Below are 12,576 nucleotides of genomic sequence, written 5' to 3'. Positions count from 1 at the left end.
CACCAGCATGCTTTGACAACAAGCCAAGTGCCTATATATAACGCAAAATTTGTGTCAAATGTTGTGTTAAATGTAGTGTGAGTGTAGCATGCCTCATTTATATAAACAACAACAATTAACGATACTCTCGCATGACGTGAAACTCACATTTGGATTCATATGTGAGTCCCGCTTCATATGAGAGTGTTGTAGTAGTTGGTATTTTGTTGAATGTTGTGTACATATTTTTATTGATTGATGACAAACGAGGAGGAGACAGAGGATAAAAGGCCGCCAAACTTGTCAGGAAAAAAACGCAAAAAACCAAACAAAAAAAGTCAATGACTTGGTTCAAAGTTCAAACGAGCTTCTTTTATCTTTGAAAATGCAAAACCGTCTCATCTCCAATCAACCACTATGCTCATCTCACAAAAGCAGAGGGCAAACACTCCTTAGAAATTGGCTGCAGTAACTCGAAAACTCCCCATCTCTAATCCTATTTGGTTTGGAACCATGGAGTTATTGATCTTAAGTCTGTATATCTTGTTTACCATCACTTTGGTCCGAGCCCTCCTTTCACTATTAAGAAGCAGCAAACCAAGCCCAAAACTTCCACCGGGGCCGGTTCCGCTTCCAGTCATAGGAAGCTTTCTAAAACTAGGTGACAAGCCCCACAAGTCCTTGGCCGAATTAGCCAAGATATATGGCCCGATTATGAGTTCGAAGCTGGGCCAAAAAATCACAGTGGTCATTTCTTCACCAGCCTGGGCAAAAGAAATCCTCCAAAAGCAGGATCTAGCCTTCTCTTCCAGGTCCATCCCCAACGCCGCCCATGCCCATGGCCACCACATATACTCCACGATTTGGTTGCCAGTGTCAGATCAATGGCGTAGCCTCCGAAAAGTCCTCAACTCTATAATATTTTCAGGTAATGCTGCACAAAATTAACACAACATTGATGTTATGTAACTATAGCTACTTTTTCTTCATATTTATCGAATTTTCTCTTATTTTGATGAACACGGTTTATCCTTTCGATTCATCTTGACAAGATGAACTGGACGAGTTTGTTTTTACAAAAACATCAATTACAAATACGAGCAAAACCACAAAAGTATTACGTGAATGGGGACGTCTTTGGATGCAGAGTTCTGAAACGCCAACATACCAAGATTGGTATCCCCCTCTTTGGGTTGGAGCACTGGTATCCCCTCTCTAACAAGCCAAAACACCAACATGGAAGTCAAGTGTGTGTGCGCGTTGTCTATGCGCTTGGACTCTAAAATCTGATCACACGGAAAAAATAAAAAACAAAGAAGGAAATGACCCGGTAGCCTTTTGTTTTTGGAAATAGAAAATTTTCTACTGGATATCAAAGATATTTAAAACAATTGGGCCTTAAGTTTCATCGATGAAAATTTTTCTTGTTTTTTTTTTTAACACTAAAAATTTTGTTTGTCAATCATTTCCCACCCTTTTCAGGTAAAAGATTTGGTGCTAGTCAAAACTTATGGCAGCAAAAGGTGAAAGAGCTTATTGAGTATGCCGGAAAATGTTGCCAAGAAGGCGTTGCGGTGGACATAGGTAGCGCAGTCTTCAAAACATCCCTGAATTTGGTATCCAATACATTATTTTCAATTGATATGGCCGACCCAACTCAAGATTCAGTGAAACAATTCTGACATTTGATTTGGCAGAGCATGGTAGAGGTTGGTAAGCCCAATTTAGCGGATTACTTTTCTATCCTTGCGAAAATGGATCCACAGGGAATAAGACGTCGGTTGACCAATCGTTTTGGAGAAACATTTGTGCTGTTTGGTTGGCTTATTGATGAACGGTTAGAGTTCAGAAGATTGAGGAAGAGTCGTGCAGAGAACGATGTGATCGATATCTTGCTCAATATCAGCGAAGAAACTGGAGAGATTAACAGAACTCACATCGAGCATCTGTGCTTGGTTTGTCTTCTTCCCTTTCCCCTTTCCACTTATTCCTAAAGGAAGTCAATCATAATCCCATGATTCCCCAATCAATGTCCCATGATTCCCCCAATCATAATCCCATGATTTGCTCCACAATTTGCACCAATTAGTGATATTCATTCCTTGTAATTAGCTCATGTAATCAACTATATATAGACTAATGTACAGAGTACCCAGAATAAGGGTCTTTCATTTCTTTTACTTTGTTTTCTTGTTCATGGTATCAAAGCTCACGACAATCAGTCATGACTAGCGAGTTAACTCCAGCTTCCAAATCTTCTACTGCCTCCTCCTCTGATAACCTCTCTCTCCCTATCTCCTTCAATATATCTCATCACTTCAACACTCAGATGGACCGAAATAACTATTTGTGCTGGCGTTCACAATTTGAAGATATACTGGATTTACACGATCTCAAGGATGTTGTTTCTAGCCAAACAAGTACTCCTCTCAAGAGACTTGAAGATGGTTCTGTAAATCCAGCGTACTCTAAGGACAAACTTGTTCTTAGTTGGATCAAAGCCACGTATTCTCCCTCGATTCAAACGCTGCTCCTCTCTTGCTTAACGGCTTATGAAGCATGGACCCTTCTGGAAAAGAGGCTGTCTCCTCTATCTAAAATTCATATCCCCACTCTCCGTGATCAAATCCGCAATTTAAAGATGGATGCGGAGAAACCTATTGGAGATTTCCTACTCGTGGGGGAGGCTTTCTTTGTGATCATTCCTGTGTAGCTGTCTCCGTGTGTTGGGCCGTGAGAGATGACGTTGGACTTGATGTACCTGCATAACCGGAGGGGGATGTTCCTCCGGGAAGAAGCTCCGACGAACTAGTCAGTAAGTGGAGAGAGAGAAAGAAGTTTGGTAAGAAATAAGCTAGTAGTGGGGAGAATACAGCACAGAAGAAATTTTTTCTGATCATCTTCCCTTAGTGGTAGTGCTTTCTATTTATAGGTGAAGGGGTAGAGTGTTGAGCAAGTTGGTTTTACTTTCCACGTGTCGTGTAATACTCGGATGACGTCCTGCAGCAGGGCCATTTAATGAGCGCCTCTTCCCAGATCTTAAAGAATCACATGGGTCGATGTCAAAAAGGTCACATCGTTCAGAAATGTCATTTCGAATATTAGAAAGGACAGTTTACTTATCAAAAGATATTTCTGGAAGGTTCTATAAACGTCTGTACTCGGTGGAGCCCACTTCTGACACACGAAGAACCTCCGGGCGTTTGGTGCTCTTTCCGAAGAACAACTTATCCGAACGAGAGGACATCCCCGGGCGTTTGGAAAGATATCCGAGCGAACTCAAATACATGTACGTTCGATAAGGCATACCACGTTCGGTGGAGTACCAAGGGATCCGTCTATCCTTCGGACGACTAATGTTACATCACGCCGAAACTCACCCTTATTTACAGATGAACTGAGACAGCTGGACGACGGGTCAAACAGCGTGTGAACCTTTATTCCCCCTTCTGGACCTTGTGAACCCTATGATCCTTTGGATATTTCGGCCCCCTGCAATAGCCCCTCAACTCTTGCTTTTCTTGCTCGGACGAGAAGGAGGAGTTGAATAGTAGTTGGCCGAATGACAAAGCCAATCCGAAGAACGAATGACTGGACGAATCGTTGAAGTTGTTTGAACGGAAAAAATGCTTGAAACTTTTCGACACGTGTTTGCAGCTTTCATTTAATGCTTCTGCAAACGCCGATTTGAAACGTTGCCAGGTGTCACGATTACATTGGGTGGTGGTACGGCACGTTTCGTTACTTGCCACGTGTCCTTCATCGTGCGTCACATCAATCTCCCGCTCAAATCCAACAGCCAGGGTTCAATACCGCTTCGAATTCTGAACTCAGTATAAAAGGGCGGGGGAAGGAGAGAGAAAATCACTTTCTCCCCTATTCTCGATCGTCTTCCCCGTTCAAGCGCCATTCAAAACCAAAAATCGCCAGAAATCTGCAGATTTGAAGGATTTGATCACAGATTGCTCTCGATTTTTTAGGTATTTCTCGAGTTCTTTCATTTGTCGATGCATTTTGGTTATTTTCGAATGCCTTTACCCCCTTTAAGTTGGCTTTTTCCTTTTTCGCCTGGACTGAAACAGTCGCCTGATTCCCCAGATGTTCATGTGTTCTTCCGAACACATGTTCATCTTCAAATCGTGTTCTTCTGAACACGAGGGTACCTTTAAGTATGAGTTTTTCCCAAAGGAACACTCATTAAGAAGCTTGGTGATTCATATTAAGCTTCTTAATCACTGTTTCCCCATTGGAGACACGTAGGGTTCCTAATCGTTTCCTTGAGCGGTAGGAATCCCTTCTTCGGAATTTCTTCCGAAGGGTGATCGTTCGGGAAGTAACCGAGTAGACTTGAGATCTCTTAGAATAGCATAGAACACCGAACATAGGCACTTAGACTCCTGGCCATGCAAATCGCTAACGGTCTTATCCCATGCACTTATTTGTTTCTAGGTATGGATCTTCGAAGTCAACTTCGTCGAGTGAATCTTATCGGTCGGTGGATATCGGAGCTTCGGATTTCGGTAGAGTCAATCCTGGATTAGCCGAAGTAATCAGAGACTTCGCCTGGAGCTACCGAATGGGGTCAAGTGGCGGGGTTCCCGAGGGAGTAGAAGGAATCAACTATCCCGCTAGGGTGATTCCTCTCCGAACAATGGGGCTAGACCCCAATATAATAGACATAGATGAGGAATCATCTAAGAGAGGGCTTCCTCACGATGAAGTAGGAGAGGGAGAAGACGCCGAGGGAGCAGACGAAGCTGAATCAGAAAGAGAAACTCCTGTTGCTTCATCAAGCCGAACGAACGAGGAAACCGGCGTCATCGGAAAGTCTTCGTCGCAACCTCCGAAAGCGAAGAGAAAAATCGTTCAATTGGACCCCGACGTAATTCCTAACCGAACGGGGAGGGATCCCTGCCCTTATTTGGAGTGCTTCTAAGACGAGAAGAGCTTGAACCTCTTCCGAGCCGTTTACGACGTTCCTGACGACGTCATTATCACACCGGTCCGGGGGCCCCGAATAAAATACAGTGACGAACACATCACTATCCCCTTGATGGCGATTACGGAAGGGGGTCTACGGTTCCCGATGCATAGAGTCTTGAGAGAGATCCTTCACCGCTTCAATCTTACTCCATGCCAGCTGAGTGTGAACTCTTACCGTATTATTCACTCGGTAATCAAGCTTGCCGAGGTAAAGATGTTCCGACTCGAAGCCTATCATTTTTTTGAAAACTACATGATGTCGCGTAACGTCAGGTATTCCTGGTACTACCTGTGCTCCCGAAGGAAGATGGAAAAAATCATTCCCGAGGGCATGTACGACTAGGAGAAATGGGCCTCCAACTACGTCGAGGTTCGGGGAAATTTCCAATTCCCCGAACTAGAGTATGGCCAATTTGAAATCGCCACACGAAGGGGGACTCCGAGTAAGAACAGTTGTCCGTTATTTTAATGCTATTCCTTCTGTTGTTCTTATTATACTTACCTATTATTTTTGGTGTGCTTTTCTTCGGCAGATACTACCAAGCTCAACAAGATTCTCTTAAGGGCGGCGAGGGGTTGTGGTCTTGTTGATTCCCTTCTCACCATTCCAGCGGAAGAAAGGGACGCCCCAACAATCCTCAAGTACAAAGCTACATACGGGGGTCGGATCCGACGAAAGGTAACCGACGAGCGTGAGCAGGCTTTCGAAGTCGGTTCCGAAGACATTCCTGAGGAGCTTCGTCCGAGCTCTGATAAACCTCTCCGAGGGACAATCCGCCTACCCACCGAAGAAGAGCTTTTTCAAGAACAAGAAGAAATGCCTCCAAGGAGTATCAAGGCCGTTCTCCAGAAGAAGTTGGAGGAAAAGGAGAGGGAGAAGGCCAAGCTTCGGAAGGCTGGAGCCCCTGGTGCTTCGGGTTCCATGCCAAATAGGAAAACCCGCCCCCCCCACCCTCTAAAAAACGTTCTTTGAGCGCTCCTTCTTCCCCGAAGGAACCACTGGCGAGCAAAAAGACGAAAGCGGCTCCGAAGGGCAAGAGCCAGGAAGTTGAGTTGCCGAAGGGGATGCAAGGGGAGAAAGAGAGGGAGAGAATGGAGCTGTCCTCAGATTTCGACACCCCGTGGGTGCCCAACTTCGTCACACCAAGCAAAAAACAAGTTTTAAAGTCGGACAACCTGAAGGAGGACCCCTCCCCGGCTTTTACCCTCCACTCGGGGCTGGCTTTACCAAGGGATATACAAAGTCCCCCGTCTCTGAAAGCAGCCCTGAGCGAGTACTACTACCATGTTGGAAGAGTAAGTAAATTTCTCGTACTTGCAATGATTATTTGTATACTTGCCCTAGTTTTCCATAATAACTCATTTTGCTTTGATTGCAGGCCACCCAGTCCATCATGAGTGCCCAATGTTATCTCACCGAACATGACAAGAAGTCGAAGCTGCTGAAGCAATCGATTGAGCATAACAAGAGCGTTGCCGAGGATTACAAGAAGAGCTTGGAGCAATCCAAGCTCGTGCATCAAGGCCAGGAACTTCAAATTACCAATCTGAATGACCTGATAAAGGGACTTCAGGACTCGGCCGAGCGTACAAGGGCTGAAAGGAAAGAGGAGGGCCTGTTTGAGGGAAGAGCCTTCGGGCGAGAGGAGATGAATGAGGAGATGGAGAAGGAACTAGAGAAGGAGCTGCAAGAATAGCATAATAAGGGGTACGACAAGGGGTACGCACAAGCCAAAGAGGACGTGGCTGATCAAATTCTTGAAGTGCAAGCTGAGATTAAGGAAGGCCAACTCAAAGAAAGCTTCATGCTTGGCTATAACAGGGGTTTTGACGATGCAGGCGTTGAGCCTAACGATGAAAGGAGGAATCTGGTGGAAGTACCTCCCCTCCCCCCTGCCGAAGCTGAAGTAGAAGATACAACAGCTGATGCTGCCGACTCTACCACCGTACCGGCCCCTGCAGATGCTCCAACAAATTGAATTTAGTCAAGTTTAGCTTGAAGTAGCTCTCCCTTTTTGTTTTGTTGTTTTTTTTTTATATGGTTGGCTCCGAACAATTGGAATCTTGCCAAACCATTGGATGTAATTAAAACAGGTTGGAGGATCCCTTGGTGAATGATAACCGTCTTCGTTCTTTGTTTTAACAAACTTGCAAATCTTTTTGACAGTCTTTTTGTTCGGATTGGATTCATTGTGTATCCAAGTATAAGAATTTGCCAAGTCTTTTTGTTCGGATTAAGTTAATTGTGTAGCCAAGTATAAGCCCCCTGTCTTAGTGGATGGTCATAGTGTAAAAATGAGAATCCAGTAAGGCAAACAATTGGGTACACAAAAAACAATCAAGCATCAGGACCGAAGGCGCGAGTGGTTCATCCGAGGGAAAAGACTTGGGCTGCGAGAAGTTCACTCGAGCATACTTTGTACCAAAGGCTTGGAAAATTGCTCCGAACAAACAAACCATCGTAAACTACGAGAATTTACTGAACAAAAACACCAATGGCTACGAGATTTTCGCTCGAACAAACAAATCATCATGGGCTACGAGATTTTCGCCCGAACGTACAAATCATCATGGGCTACGAGATTTTCGCCCGAACAAATGAAGTGCATATCGAACGTACCGATCATGGGGAGAAAGTACCGGCGCCCCGAGGGCATGAACCCGGGGTTAGACGGGATACCCCAGTTAAAAGAATAATAGAGAAACAACTGAATAATGAAACAAACTTGCATTAAGTATTTGACGCTCAAAGGCGTGCCTTCCGAACAAAAATGTAAATACAAGAGAAGGAATGAAAAAATGGAGGATGCCAGTACTAGCCATGGAATTTCCTAAGTTTTTGAGCATTCCATGGATTAGCAATTGGCGTTCCATCCATCTCAGCGAGTTTGTAGACGCCATGTCCAATCTTTTCCACCATTCGGTAGGGTCCTTCATAGGGATCCTTCAGCTTGGTTAGATTTGATGCTTCGGTGACCATCCGAAGGACTAAGTCCCCAACGTTAAACGGACGAGCGCGAACATTCCGGTTGTAGCCCCTGGCAACTTCTTGTTGATACGCAGCGTGTAGGGAGGTATTCCCGAACAGGTACAAAACGAGCCCGAGCACGGTCAAAGAAAAGGTCAACACACTATGGACCAGTGACATGAGAAGTCAATGGTCCAGAGAGGTTGCACGATTCTCGGTGCAATAACACGAGATGTTATTGGACCAAAAATACAAGGAAAGTGACATGTGATGCCACTGATCAGATACATTGTTCGGCAAAGAGCCGAAGAATGAGGAAAGCATATGGTCTTCATTGTTTTCTTAAGGACCAGTTACATGTGAAGTAACTGGTCCAGGCCATCTGTTCGGCCATGAGATGGCCGAACAAAGAGAGAAGTCCTATTGAAAGGAACATTCTAGAAGGGTCCAGAATCACCGGTATTCCGTTAAAGGGTGAGATCCCAAGAATATAGGATCTAAGAAAGATACCCAACGAGTATGGGATGATTGGCTTGTTATGGAAAGAGTCCTACAAGGATTAAGGAAATAAACTGATAAAGGAAACGAGAATCCTTGATATCCTGGGTTTCTTATTCGAGTTAGGAATCCTAGGGCAACACGGATGCTTGGCCAGCAAGCATATGCAAATCTATAAATATGAGGTAAACCTAGAGGCAAAAGGTACGCAATACATTGCTTTCATATTGCTTTCCTACTGATAATTAGGGTATGATTGCTAGTACGTGATACTAACAAAGGCATCGGAGGGCCTTTGCCACGAGAGGCAAAGGTGCGCTCACTCCTTGTCTGTTTTGCAGGACAAGGGTTTCATTGACAAATTAGGGTTACGTTCAAGAGGCACGTGAAGCCGCTGCATTCTAGTGCTGTTCAGAGCACTACTTGAATTTATCCACCTACAATTGGCGCCGTCCGTGGGAAACGAAAGAGTTCCCTTTTGAAATACGACCATGGAGGAAATTGTAGGGGGATGAAAACAATTGGTACTTCGAATCAACTGGATCGCAACGGCTTATTCGTGCCTCTTCACCGGAACCCTAACTCGTCGTCTGAACCCTAATTTGCAAAATAGACAGGGGGTGAGTGCACCTCTGCCTCTCGTGGCAAAGGCCCTCCGATGCCTTTGTTAGTATCACGTACTAGCAATTAAACCCTAATTATCAGTAGGAAAGCAATAATAATGCAACGTATTGCGTACCTTTCACCTCTAGATTTTCCTCATATTTATAGATTTATGGATGCTTGCTGTCCAAGCATCCTTATTGCCATAGGATTCCTAACTCGTATAGGAAACCCATATTATCAAGGAATCTCGTTTCCTTTATCGGTTTATGGAAAAGAGTCCTTTTAGGATTCTTTTCCTTTAAGAGCCGAACATCCCATACTTGTTGGGTATCTTTCTCAGATCCTATATTCTTGGGATCTTTATCCCTATATGGGACATGACTATTCTGGAATCTTCCAGAGTATTCCCTTTGCTCCTACTCTCGATTGGAGCTCCATCTTTGTTCGGCCGTCTCATGGCCGAGCAGACGGCTTGGACCAGTTACTTCACATGTAACTGGTCCTTGAGCCCGTACAACCTTTCTGGACCATTGACTTCTCATGTCACTGGTCCATATTGCCGAACACTTGTTTAGCATGATGACTGTCCTGTCTATATTCAAACTATGGTCCCACGTACCATTTATTCGGATATCAATTGCATTGCTTTCAACCCGTGATCACTCATATCACGTGCTAGGTTTTTTACTACATCTGTTCGGCTGTATCATAACCAAACAGTCTGCTTGGACCAACTACTTCACATGTAACTTGGTCCAATGTAATCAGAATGTCTCTAACTGCCGAACAGTCTATTTATAGCCATGACTTCTCATATCACTGGTCCATATCGCTGTTTACCGAACTGCCCGGCGGTAGGTCCTATCGTACTTACCGCGTGCTTCCAGACATCACGTGTTCGGCAACTAAATATATGTGCTTGGGAATACCTCCCTACAATTGCTCCCCAGCTTCATGTATTTACCACTGTTCGGGGGCAATATATGATGCTTAGAAACAGAATTCTATCTAGACCAAACTCTTTTGATCCCGTGCAGTTATAATTTCAATATCTCATTGATGCCTTTTGGCGCCTCTGTCATTATACCATCTCGAGGTAATGACTCCACGTGGCATGTTTCATATGCCTAACATTAACTTCGAACTGACGTTCTATGAAACGGCGTCAGAACGGTTTCTGCTTTCCGTTACTTTTACCTGTAACGGCGTGAGAGGAGACGTTTCGTCTCCGTCTCTTACCCTTAAACCCCTGAAAGGGCTCTCTTTGGGTTTTTACCAAAAACTTACTCGCGCTCCTTCTCTCTCTAGAAACCAGGCGAAAGCATCCCGCTATCCGCCATTGCCGCCACCTGCAAATTCAATTGCATTCCAGGGAATCGTCACATTATTCTTGTAAGATTCTCGTTCTTACTCCATTTCGTCTACTTAGGCTTCCCTCTGAGATCTCACTCTCAGATTCGTGGGTCGTTTTTCTAGGGTTTCAATTACACCCTTTTTCAGTCTTTCTTCTTTCCTGAGTATACCCATGGCTGACGATGGTGAGAATCCTTTGAGACCCAGTAAATTTAGGAAATTATGTGAAACCCCTACTGCCATGGCGGCATTTAGGAGGGAATATAACGTTCCAGAGAACGTTGGTCTCGAACTCGCCCCCCTGGGCGCAGATAGAGACGGAGGTTCCTGGGATCGAATGTGTATCCCCATTGTTGCCATCGTCGAAGGTGGAGTTCGATTTCCCCTCCACCCATTACTTCGCCAGATCCTAAACTGGTATCGTCTCACCCCCATGCAAGTATCAACAAACGTCTTTAGGCTGATAATGGGTGTAATAGCTTTGAATAGGATTCTGGGGACCCAGTTAGGAATTTGGGATATTCAGTGGTGGTACAGTATTGTACTAAACCCTGACTATAATACCTACTATTTCAAAGTTAGGAGGGCAGAAAAGCGTTTCGTGCTCAATCTGCCTGATTCTGCTCGTGACCACGAGATCGACTTCCTCTATGTGACTGGAGCATTCGAGCCTTTAGGGGAAGATGGCCAAGTGCTAGGGCTCCATTGCCCCCACATATGGAGTTATCCACGTATGCTCTTGCTTTTCATCTTTTGTAATTTCTTCATTTTACTGCTTTCCCGTAGCTTTCATTGTGCCTAATTGTGGTTTTACAACTCCAATCTTGCAGCCGAGAACGTTAACAAACGACCAAGACGAGAGCCTAGTTACGTCCGAACAGAGGACATCAACAAAATCCTCAAATATAAAGGCGAACCTGGTACCCGAACAGCTGGTCGGGGTCGAGACGCCGATATACTGCTGGGATACGATCCTTCGTACAGAGGGGTCATTGATAGAAGACTTGCCCATCCCAGTACCAGTGCTGCATCCACCTCAACTGCTCCTCAAGAACGTATTTCAAGTCTTCAAACTGGGGTTACTGTTGCTGGCCAACCTGGTGAAGTTCCCATTTCAGAAGGCGTGCCACTTCCTCGTTTGAGACTCAGAAGATCTACTCGTGGATCAGTCTCTAATCAACAACAACCCGAGCAGTTAATTGCAAATCGTGATACCAGCCAGTCTTCTTCTTCTGGTTATTCTCGATCCCCTTGTAACCCAGGTACAATGACCCGTCAACCTCTTAATCTGAGCTCTTTACTTACTGTGTCCGCACGAGGACGTGGTGCTACCAACAGGGTAGCATCAACTGGCGCCCCGCCCCCACAATCACGTCGCAACAGGGGGGGATCAGCAAGATCGTCATCTTCTCCTCGGGGAGAGGAGGGTTCCCTTGATGCTGCTAACGCACATCGGGACAAACGGCCTAGGTCTGATGACCCAGCTGGTTCTGTTCCACAGGCTGATACAGAAACCCATCTCCCCGTGTCACCAACTGCTCAAGTACTCCCCCAGACATGGACTCCTCTTTTTACTAGAGGAGACCGTCTTGTTCATGTTGGGGATAGTGCTAGTTCATCTGAGACTGCTCTAGCCTTGGCTCAAGGGTTAATGCTCCCTGTTGATTTGCAAAAGGAGTCCCTGTCGTCACCTGATCGGCTGGTGTCTACTGGGCTCGTTAATGGAATTAAGGTAATGTGACTCAACCTTTTCATATAAGTCTTTATGTATATTTCGTATACCACATATCATATATTGCTACACGTGTCACTTACCACTCGCTGTTTTTGCCAGTTCATTCAAAAAATGGTAACCATAGGGCAAAAGTACCAAGAAGCTGAGGCCGAACAAATCAGATTGCTAAATGACAACACTCGACTCCTTCGGACAGTTGCTCGTCTTGAAAGAGAAAGAGACAAATCCAAGGCGGATTTCAACCAAACCAAAGAAAAACTTGAAGTTGCCGAAGAGAGTCTCAACCAGGCACTATCAAAGATCGACAATGCCAAGAAAGCTGCATATGAAGAAGGGTACCAGAAGGGTTTCGACACCACAACTGCTAACTATGTTGAACAGATTCCTTCTATCCAAGATCAGATTTGGATTGCTTGCTGGGAAACGTGTTTAACGAAAGTTGGCGTTGCTGAGG

The 12,576-nt window shown here is 45.0% G+C and overlaps 1 pseudogene; it reads left to right on the top strand.

Annotated features, from left to right (window-relative positions):
• The first annotated feature begins 353 nt into the window (after window positions 1–353).
• Window positions 354–12,576, top strand: part of LOC131336615 (geraniol 8-hydroxylase-like) — a 74,136-nt pseudogene continuing 61,913 nt past the window's right edge.

The sequence above is a fragment of the Rhododendron vialii genome, chromosome 8a (assembly GCF_030253575.1).
Source record: "Rhododendron vialii isolate Sample 1 chromosome 8a, ASM3025357v1".
In the NCBI taxonomy this organism is placed as follows: Eukaryota; Viridiplantae; Streptophyta; class Magnoliopsida; order Ericales; family Ericaceae; genus Rhododendron; species Rhododendron vialii.
This window is presented reverse-complemented; position numbering and strand designations above follow the sequence as displayed.